The sequence below is a fragment of the Acomys russatus genome, chromosome 2 (assembly GCF_903995435.1).
Source record: "Acomys russatus chromosome 2, mAcoRus1.1, whole genome shotgun sequence".
NCBI lineage: Eukaryota > Metazoa > Chordata > Mammalia > Rodentia > Muridae > Acomys > Acomys russatus.
In genome coordinates, this window is record NC_067138.1 from 50,804,317 (window position 1) to 50,816,429 (window position 12,113).

Consider the following 12,113-nt stretch of genomic DNA (forward strand, 5'->3'; position numbering starts at 1 on the left):
GTTTTACCCGCATATATGTATGTTCATCATGTGTGGGCAGAGGTTCTCAGAGGTTAGAAGAAGGCATTAGATTCTCTGGAACTAGAATTACAAATAGTTGTGAATTGCTGTGTGGGTGTTGAGAAATCAACTTGGGTTCCATGCAAGCGTAGCAAGTGTTCTCCGGTCCCCTGTTTGGTTCAGTGATATTTTTAAACAAGAAAGTAAGAGCTAGAAAATAAGCTCCGTGGTAGAGTGTTTGCAAAGCATATATGGCATGCTGAGTTTAATTCTCAATAAGAACAGAAACAAAAATAAAATCACCAATAAAAAGTAAATGTTAAGAATTAAGCATGAACTGAGAAACTGTAGGTGATAAATGAGTAAATTAGAGTGTATGTTTCTGTGATATTTTCAACATCTGAGTTCATTAACTTAATTAATAGATAGATAAGTTTATTAAAATGAGATTTTTGACAGCTTAGTTCAAAACCTTGATAAATTAATGATGTGTTTAATATTTGTCTTCATTTCTAATTTAGAAGCTTCATGTGTGAAGGCTGTCACATTCCTGTTTTGTTTTGACGTGTGTGTGTGTGTGTGTGTGTGTGTGTGTGTGTGTGTGTGTGTGTGTGATTTCCTAGCATTTCTTTTCCTAGCTAAACTGGATGAATTGATAATGAGAAAAGAGCTGTGTTATTTTCTTTCAATCTTTTCCTTAATGTGATATCTTCTATACAGTTGTCTTCAAATACTCTGTGAATGCCTGTGTAAAACTTTGATGGGTAGAGCAATATTAATCCTCTTTAATCTGAGGGGCATTGAATATAACCTGGCTTGGAAAATAGTTTTGGCAGGCCCAACATAAAGATCAAAAAAATTCAACATGAATTTTACAATGTCTTCATGAAATTTTAAAATAAAGACTTCAGAAAGCAGATTGAGAGTTTGGACTTATACATTACAACAAACATTAAACCACTAGAAGTTAGACGAAGCAGCAAAAGGGTCATCCTGTGACCTTCTGTAGGTGGACAGCACCTTAGTTTCCAGCTCTTGTTTTCTAGATCTGTAAGTGTCTGTCTTAAGGCATCCAGTTTGCAATACTTGTTACAACAGTTTGAGAAAATGAGATAACACAGGCAGAGTAAGAAATTGAAAATTGGAAGATGTGATGGTTTCTGGCTTGTAGGATATACAACAATGTTGGAGACTTATATCTAGGCACAGAACATAACCACTATTAAATATAAAAGCAAAAAAAAGTATAAAGACATTTGAAAGTGCCCTCTCAATTGGCTTGGGAAGTAGTAACAAGTCACCCTATTATCACTCTAAGTCCATTTGTCAAAAATAACAGAATTACTTCAGTTAAGGTTTTTACGTTTCTTTTAAGCAAATGATAAGGATAGAAGAAAGGCTAATACCTAGAGGTGAACAGGCTTTACTGGACACAGCACAGAGCTTGGAATCGGACATACTCAACTAACTCTCAAGTTTTACCATCATGAAATTTCTCTAAAAATCACATCTCTTTCACTTTACACTGAAGAGTCTCACATCACAGTGAGACTTTCAAAATTATCTCATCTAAGGATCTTAGCATGTAGCAACTACTAAAGATGTTCTTATCTTCCTAAGGATTGACACAGATAAGCCATGAAGAAGGATTCACGGGTCATAAGCAACTTTTCCCTCTTCCATACTGAGGCAACCTTCTAACTTCCTTCCCAGTCTCCATCAATGGTTTCACATTGCTCATCTTCAAAATAACTTGTGGGATGGATGTTGTTTCTCTCATTAAATGTTTCCAGTTGCTTTTCATTGTGATTAGTTTGAAACCTAGATACACCATGCTGCAACTCTTGGTTTTTGCTCCCTATGACATCATTTGTACACTCCAGCCAAACATCCTGCCTTCACCAGTTCACAGTTTCAGTGGGACATTTCCAAATTCTACCCAATACCACACCCCATTTCTTGCTCTGGTGTTTCAAAATCCAAAAGTTTGTCATATCATAGAGTTCAACGATAACAAAGTCCTACTAGAGACCTTCATTGTTCAGACTACTTATAGCAGCTCTTTCTTTCCATTTTGGCCACCTTTTCCTCTCAAATTGTATCACATTTATTTATTTATTTACTTACTTATTTATTATATGTGTATGTGTACACATTTACAACACTCCACAGTACATATACGGCAGTCAAAGGAAAACTTCTGGGAGTCAGTCTTCTTCCATCAGATAGGACCAAGTCCTTGAATTCTATTCGACACGCGTGGCAGCAAGTGCCCTCATCAGCGGACTCAACTTGCCAGCCATGTTTTAGGTGCTTCCCATCCTGTAAGTCTGTGTTACTGTGGCAGAGCTTGCTACCATATTAAGCAAATGTCTTCATTATTTGAATATGTTACTTGTTTTTCTCTCTCTGTTGGAAGGTAATATCCTTGGGAAAAATCATTTTCATTGTTTTATTTCCTCCCACAGCATCCGGTACCTGTGAACAGACACCTAATAAATACTCATGAATTCCAATAAACACTCCAAAATAGAATATGACAATAAAACCATAGGAGCATAAAAAATGCAAAAAATTGTCAGATTTTACTGAATATGTTCAAGTGCTTTGGTTGAAATAGATAAATGTGATGAAATAGTTACTTTAAAACTGAAAATGTGAGAAAAAAAATCTTAGTATTTTGAAGTACTGATGATTTAAAGCCTTTATTTTCCTTTTTAAAACCCACTTCGTTACACACTGAAAAATACTACAAAATCTAATTGCTAATAATAAAGATATAATATTAAACAATAGTAATGTACTTATTATGATTCAATTTATAAAAGAATATAAGGGAAATAAGAGGCTCTAATAAAATTTTAACGCACATAAACATTTAAAGATTCTAATAGCCATTCTATAGGCTGATTCATTTTTGAGCAGTTTAGAGAAATTCTAAAATTAATATATTAATAACAGGCATTGCCTTTAATGAGGGTCATACAACTTTCTTTGAGTCAATATAATAACATTTGGGGCTTTATAGCTCAAGAAAAAGCATGTGGGCACCCTTGAAAACTGTTCAATTAAGTGGCAAAAAGCAAAGGTGGTACACACTACTTTTAGGAAATTTTATCAGTGCAAAAAAGGATGATTATGGTTCTATTTATGCAGTCATATATATATATATATATATATGAATATGCTAAATTCTGCCTATTAATTCTTAGAGTTATGTTACGTATGCTCAGAAAATATCAGTCACTAACCCTTGGGATTTCCTGTAGAAATAAATGTTTTCTTCATTGGCTTGTCAGGTAGGAAAATATGAAAACAAGTCAGTACTGACTTACACGGGATACTGCACTGCTCCTGTGGCTCAGAAATGTGCTTTAAATTTATTTTTTCACAAGACAAAAGTTCCTTGCTCTTTACACTTTGTAAGTGATATCATATATGTTCTCTTACTTGAGGCCCATAATAATCATGAGAGTTCACAGAGCAGTCAATCTATTGTTTACTTTCTCCAAATGAGGATAAAGCTAGGCATTGCAGATGCTGCTTCACAGTCACACATCTGAAAACAGACACACAGACTGTCAATCTGAGTTCGAATTTCTATCCCAACACTCATGTCATGGCAACTATCCACTGCTGTTGATCACCTTCCCAGTGCAACATGAGGTAAGGAAAGAACAGTGCCTTGAATGACTGCTACCCAAAGCAGCATCATGGCATCCATGGTTCCCAGCAATAGCAGCGTCAGCACTGACAACTGAAGCAGAAAGTGACTCCTCACTGAGGATAGTGCAAGCCACTCTTTCATCATCAAAATAAAAAGAAAAGGCTAATTTTGTAAAGAGAAAGCAGCTGCCTGTACACACAGGCTCAGAATAACAGAACAAAGAGCAGCTGTAGTCTCCTACCAAACAGCACTTTCTAGAACACACTGAAGTGAAGAGCAGCTTTCTGGAGAGACAGCAATTGATTAAGATACACGACTTAAGATTGCACACTTAAGTGGCGTGGGGGACGGGAAGTAGCTACAAAACCACAGAGAAAGAAGCCTTTGTGTGAGGGATACTGTAGCATGCTCAGGCAGATTAGGGCAAGAGAGATGTAATTTAGAACATTAAAACACAACTGTACACTGCAGGTTTCTGTAATGAGTTTTAAGTGAGAGGACTCAGGCAGTGACATGAAAATGTAGTCTCACCTTATTGTCCAGAATCTTGGGTGTCCAGTGCAGAGTAAACATGCAGGGAATTGTCTTAGCTTTTGAAATATTTGCCTATAAGTAATAAGACATGCCCAGAGTGTGATTGGTGACTAAACACAAAATTTGTTTCATCTACGCTTTAAGTTCTAGACTGATGGCAATTTCATGCTCCCTTTATTGTGACGAATCACATGAACAAGTTTGGGGATTGTCTACTTGTGGTATCATGTGGACACTCAAATGTCAGATTTTGAAAATTTGGGATTCTCAGGATGAAGTTACTCAACCTTATACAATAAACAGTAAGCAATCTTCCTATTATTCATGAACTCTTTTATTAAAGGAAGTGAAACATATAACTTAAATTGTGATACCAGGACACATTTCTCTGAATACAATTGTATGGTAGTACCTTAGAAGCACAAGCCCCATTAGAATTATCATTTTGGAGAGCATTTTAAGTTAAAGTAACCAGCAAACATACATTATACTATCCAAAATGGTATGTATAAATAATATAACATATATTCTGCACCCTAATGAGATTTCATCCTTCCATCTATAGTCCTTCATTCCCCCCAAGGACAAAGTTATGTGAGTGTTTATTTTCAGGTCCCCAAGACTCTGTTGCTCCCCCCTAAGTTTAAATGTGACGATAGTCTCAGTGCTGACAGGCTTTAGATTGCTGGTTATGCTGCGTGGTTGTTACACACCTTCGCCTTTACAATCAGCACCTCTGTAAATAACTGTACTAGAATGAAACTTTGTTTCCTGAAGAACCTTTCAGCAGATAAAATCCCATATGGCACAGGGTTTATTATAACTGTATCTTTATTACAACCATTAAGGGTTGACTAATATTTACCAGTAAAGACTTATACAGCTCAAATAATTAATATAGTATTACATAAGCATTAACTTGCTTATTTTGAAAAAAGTCTGAACCCGAATTCCCTAAAATTTCATTGCACCCTATTGAAATCATAAAGAAACATTAATGTAAAACTCAAAATACTCATATATAAGTATACAAAGCAGGAACCAGAGGCTTGACTAAGTGACTAAAGATGTCTGTTGCTGAACCTGATGACCTCAGTTCCTTCTATAGGACCCCAACAGTGAAAGAAGAAAGCATGATTCCACATGCACATGTGCACACAGACACAAACAGAGAGAGAGAGAGAGAGAGAGAGAGAGAGAGAGAGAGAGAGAGAGAGAGAGAGAGAGAGAGAGAGAGAGAGAGAATGAATAAATAAATAAATAATTATAATAAAATAATATACAATATTAATGTAAAAAATAATTTTAAGCTACCTTAACCTTCCAGTACAATTTAAAAGAAAACCTTAAAGATAGATGTCTTATTGTCAACAAAAAATAAAGTTTAACAGACAACTAGAGTTTTAATTTTTTTATAATTTTAAAGTAATGATAACATCTGTGTTTGAGAATTTAAAATATTGTTTGAAAACTAATTCAGCATGGAATATGTAAGTAACTGTTATAAAGAAACCTCAGTGTAAAATAGTTTACAGAGGAGAATAAGTTCTTAATACACAGGAAAAATAATAACAGACAAATAAATCTGTAAACAACCTGAAACAAATTGAAAGCTCATAAATGATGAGCCATAATTATACCATGTATTAAGTACAGTATAGAAAATTTTGAAACTAAAAGTAAAGCATCAAGCGTTAAATACTAAAAGAATGCATCTTAAAGTTTCTAAAGAGTCATTATAAGAAACCATAATACAGTCAGTTAGTAAAGTGACAACATGAAGTCTATACCTGTCATTACAAAATAATAAACTAAAGTTATAGTAACCTTGCATAACAGTTGACACATTTTTACACGGATATAATTCAAGTATTTAAAGAAACACTGAGATAATAAATAACATGAGTGAAAAATCATGAAAAAGTAAAGAACTTATATAGAAAAGATGATTATCAAGAGTCATAAGATATGTTACTTATAAATAAAATCAAGTTTCTAACAAGTACATTTGCAAATTTAAATGTTAATACAAACTTACATTGATTATAATTGTGAAGATACTATAAGACAAAAGGGAGATAATTTAAAATCACTACATATTGTTGTTAATGTTTCATTTGTGATCAACTTCAACAAGGACATAATCTAAAACCTAACATTTATGTCATAAATTTCAGCAAATAACAAAGCATGCATATGTATGTATGTATTGCATATGTAATGTCATAGTCAATGTGAACAACTTGTTAGGAAGAGAGTTGGAGGTTTTATAGAGTACTTAATGTTAACTGATTCTTACATGAATCAAAACACCTATAAAACAATTTGAATTTCTCTAATGCATTGTTTTTGTAGACATTTTCATCTGTATTGATTCTTTATTGAAGTTTGTAGTTTAATATTTCCTCCATTTTTTACTGACATGCTTTTATTATTACTGAAGTTGTAAAGTGCTTCATATAGTCTAAAGAATAGGCACATAGTTAGGCACTACAACACATCTATTAACATGCCTATCACCAAAAAGAATGAAAATATCCAACATTAGGAAGATACAGGAGAGCCAAGATTATTACAAGCTGTTGTTGGTAAAATAGTACAGCTACTTTAAAAAATAGTTGGACAGTTTCTTAAAGTAATTACAATATTTCTCGACCACATTTCCTAGTTTCTACTCAAAGGAATAAAATGACGTACATACAAAGACTTGAACACTAATTCTTAGACACATAACATTGCATAGGAAAACACAAAAACAATTCAAATGACCTCCAAGAGATAAATGCATAAGACAATTGTGGTAATTCCATGCAATTCATATCCTATCCAGTAAAAAAAAAAAAAAACATAAATGTGCTATTTATTAACACATGCAGCAATGTAAGAGACTGTCTAAATATCCTGAGATTTAAGCAAGGAACATTTTATGATTCCATTATTGTGAAATTCTTTAAAATGCAAGATCATTTACAGATTTGGAAAGCAGATGGGCAAAGTGTGGGATAAAATGAACATGAAGAGAATGTGCAAGCCTTGAAAATAGACCTTAAAGGATCATGTGATCAGATCAGGAAATGAAGGGTACATTCATCATGTTCATCCTTTTCATGGACTGCAAGTGCATACATGTACCAGAACTTATTGTGTACACTGTATATATTTAAAGGTTATTGTATACTGTTATCTTATTTTCTTTGCCTGATACTGTGACAAAATACTCTGATAAAAACAACTTATAAAATAGAGTTTTTGGGGTTTTTGTTTTGTTTGGTTTTTTGTTTGTTTGTTTGTTTGTTTTTGATTTGTTTAGTTTTTTCGCTCGCAGTTCAAGGATTTAGTCCGCCATGGCAGAGAAAATCCTGGTGCAGGGCTTTTAGGCACCTGGTGCAATTATTTCTAGTTAGGAAGCAGGAAGAATCAACATTTGGTTCTTCTTACTTTCACCTTTTCCCGTAGGCTTCTAATCCATTCTAGAGAGTGGTGCTAGCCACAGAAGGCAGTTCTTCAGCACTCAGGTAACCTATTTAATATAGTCTCCCTTGGACGACCTAGAGACTGTGTCACTGGGGATTCTAGACCTCATAAAGTTAAAAATGGGAATGAATTAGCACAATAAAGAAATTAAAATTTGCAGTGCCCATGTGTTCTGAAATGATTTTTCTTGATTCTGATTACATATGTGCAGATTCTTACCTGTGTCAATAACACACTGGATAAATACTTTCCCTGGTTCTACTTGGGCCACCAAATCAGAGAGTATAACAAAAAGGGTTTTTGGTTTTGTTTTGTTATTTTTGTTTTTTGTGTTTTTGTTTTTGTTTGTTTGTTTGTTTGTTTGTTTGTTTTTGTGGAACCTAAGATTAAGAGGCTCAAAGGATCAACATACTAGAAATTAGAGCAAATAGGGAAAACTGTATAGACAAAAAACCATGCTTAGTCAATGAAAACATAAGGATCTCCACTATGCCAGGAGGAAACAGAGGTTTTCTGCCTGGTAGAGCCTGCAATGCTTTGTTAGATTTCAGGAGAATCTGCCACTTCTCGTTTGGCTTGGACAAGGCAAAGATGCTTGTATGTGAGGTATGAAATGAATCCAAGTGACTATTGAAAACAATCATAATGAACCTATAATTATAGAAGATTCTCCTAATTTGAGAAAAAAGTATTCACATTATTTGAAAACAATTTTTCTAATAAAGCTGAATTGTAGATAGAAGTGAGGATATCTGAATACTTTTCCTACTGTGTATATAGACTAATTGCTTTTCACAAAAAAGAAAACCTCAATTTAGTGATAATGCTTAGGGATTAAGACATTCATGTTAATGGAATTTTTTATTTATGCAATCATTGATGACAATCATAGAACTTCAGAGCTGGAAAGGGCCTCAGAGATCATTTTAGTTCAATCTCATTTTATAGATTAAGGAACAGAGAACCAGGAGGTTAAACAAATGGCTCAGGGTGGCAGTCAACTGGTGACAAAACTGGAATTACTTAAAAGATATGTAACTACAACAGTCTTTCTGTTCCAATGCTTATGATTAAAATCTTGCCTAAAATGGATTCAGCTACTAAAATGTCTTAATATTTTAAAAATTATTTTTTATTATTTAATTAATTTATTCAGATTACATCTCGATTGTTTTCCCCTCACTTGTAACCATCAGTTCCTCGCTTCCTCTTGCTTTCACCCTATTCCCCTTCCATAGGTCTATGACCAAAGGAGACTTCCTCCCCCACTATATGGTCATAGGCTATCTATCAAATCTCATGTTGGTGGTGCTTATTCCTTCTCTGAGTGCCACCAGACCTCCCACCATGGGGAAGTGGTCAAATATTGGGCACCAGAGTTCAAGAACTTGGGAAGTTCATTTGTAGAGTGTTTTCCTAGCATGTGGGACACAGGGCTCAACTACCAGCACTACAAAAACAATAAAGCAATCACTGGAACTCCAAAATGATGAAGATGCCATGCTTCCATTTTCTTCTTTCCCTAATTCCCTTAACTGATATTTATAGAACATTTATTATATTCTGGGCATTGATTGAGCTCTGGTCATAATAAGATAAAATATAAAATCATCTCATAATCTAAAGGAATGACAGAAAGAAAATGTGAAAAGCCCTTGTGTTTCAAGGGCCAAGAAAACAACTGGAAAGTGCACCTAGTGCAGTGAAAAATGATGGGACAAGTATCACTTTAATATTGGCAGTGTATTAGTGACATAAGAGAGAAGGGATCAGACCAGAGAGACAATTCCCATAAAGAAAAGGGAAAAAGCCTAGAGCCAGAGGCCTAACATTCCAGGTTCTTTACAGACTAGGGCAGGAAGATCATGAATTCAATGCCCACCTGAACAACTTCGTGAGACTTAGTCTAAAACTGTAGGTTAAAAAGAGGGTTGACAGTACAGCATAGTGTTGGGATGGCATCTGTCATACATGAAACCTTAGCTTCAATTCACTTTATTGTAAAATAATGAACTACTTAATATAGTCAATTTATTCATGGCAGAAGGAAAAAGGAGATGATTATTGCAAAATATACGTGAATACTGACCTTTAAGATGACAAGAACAACAACAAAGCCAGCAACTGCCAGAAGTTGCACTGGTAATTATCCAGTATTAAAGATTTTGAACATTTTTTGAAATTGTCAGTTTTATGCATATAGTACATTCCTATCATTCTTTTCCACAGACTCTCCGAACCTTCGATTTCCTATACCTTATGTCCTCATCTTTGTAAGTCATTTTCCCTAGTCATGGCTTTTTTATTTTGTTTCATGACTTACTTAATTTAGCTGGGTAATTTGTAGGACTAAAGGTTTGAAGTTATTCATTAGAGCATTGTGGGCTCATCATTGGGCAGGTAAGTAAGGAAAATGTTTACCTTTTTCCAGAGTCCAGTTGCTGCATGGGCTCCTGGAAGTTGCTGTGTGGGTTTTTGCTGCACAGCATAAAGCTGATATGGCTGCTGGGATAAGTGGGAATGGTGCAGTAGGCATAGCCCACCACAGGAAAGAGAGATTTGCAGAAATGCCTCATCTCTTTGAACATGTCCAGGTGCAGTCACTGGCACTTACCCTGGCGCAGAGGATGCCATCTTCCTTGAGCACTGTCTTCATGAGCTGGAAATAAGACTCCTTGAAGAGGCTGTCAGCACAGTTTATGGTGTCTGAGGAGTCAGTAATGATGATGTCTAAGGCATCTTGGTTATGTTTCATGAACTCCAAGCCATTACCCATATGGAGGGTTAGCTTTGAGATAGAGTAGCCGATGTCCAGGAACTTCTTAGAGATTTCAATGACATCCTCATCGATCACACACTGACCAAAGACTCTTCAGAGGGGTACTTCACCACTTCCCGTAGGATGCCCCATCTCCACATGCCCCACCTCCCCCATGATCAGCACCTTCAGTGGGTTGGAGTGGCTGCAGTAGGGAAGGTTAGTGATCACCTCCTGGTAGGAGAACTCGTCCCTCTCAGTACACTGGAAGACTGATGCCTTCCAAAACCAGCACATTGCCATAGCTTTTACTGAGGAGGACAAGGATGTCTTGGTGCTGCAAGCGCGAGTGATACAGCAGCTGCTCCACCTGCAGCGACCGGGCTGCAGGCCACAGGAATCAGCCCTCTTGTGTGATGGAGGGGCCAGGCTTGGCTGGGCTGTCGGGGCCTGGCTCCATGGCAGGCAACACACATTGTGGACCCTGGGCTGCAGGCCATGCAGAGCCTTAGCCCAAAGGGCAGCTCTGCCTGCTGCCCGTGGCACTAAAACCTCAAGCAGTAGGGCCTTACTAAGTAGGTGGGCAACCAAAATTATTGGGCTTTGGTGGACATTGTCTACTCACTAATCAATGGCTTTCAAAAATGTATCTCACATTTGGCATTGATAATTTTGTTTAAAACCCCATGGCTTTTAGGAGTACTTTTATATGGGTCAGAGGAATTTATCTATCTATCAGTCTATCTATCTATCTATCTATCTATCTATCTATCTACCTACCTACCTACCTATCATCTGTCTTTATATAGCTCTATCTCTTAGAAGGAAGATTCCATATGGCTTAAGGCAGAAGACATAAACATGTTTACTGCATCTTTTTAACTTTAATATAATTTTATATAGGCTATGTTAAATAAATGAAATTATAAGTGGCTTAGACAAAAAGGCCAAGAATTCCATGTAAGAATCCCCAAAGCTAGTCCTCTGCCTAGCCGTCCCACTATGTGACTCTGGGATAGGTTCAGCCTGATTCAGAACACCAGGTAGTTAGAACCAGGCCAATTCTGACAGCCACGCCCATTCATCAGTATCCCTCCCACTGTGCCAATCTGAGAGTGTATAAGATTACAGGTAGGTTTTCCCAGACTCAGGCTTTCCATTTGTCTATATTTTTAGCCACCCTACCTATTGTGCCCCTTCAGGATCACATGGAAACCAACCTAGAACCCTAATGTGGACTGCCAGATTCATTCTATCTGCCTTCTTGTCTATCAACGTCCTTTACCACCACTTTGTTCTACAACCATATATTATACCAAAACCTGGACCACAGATGAGAACCACCTTAACCTACCCTCCACCAGCCCACCTCCACTTGAGGATGTTGTGACATCATAAACTCTTCTGACACAAAGCACAACCCACATTTATTATGAGCCAAACCACTGCCACCCAGTACAACCTACAGAATTCAGTGATCCATCTGTAGACTCTTGAATATCAGCAGGGAGATTTTTTTTTTTGCTTTTGCTTTTTTTATTTTTTAAATGTATATTTTATTTATTATAATTTATTCACATTACATAAAGATTGTATTGCCCCCACTCTTATCTTCCCATTCCCACCCTCCCAACCTTTGCTGCCTAGATCTCTGATAGAAGGAAACTTCCTACTCTAACT

The 12,113-nt window shown here is 36.2% G+C and overlaps 1 pseudogene; it reads right to left on the reverse strand.

Moving 5' to 3' along the window:
• Positions 1–10,092: 10,092 nt before the first annotated feature.
• Positions 10,093–10,893, reverse strand: LOC127198237 (spermidine synthase-like; annotated as a pseudogene).
• Between the last annotated feature and the right edge of the window lie 1,220 nt (positions 10,894–12,113).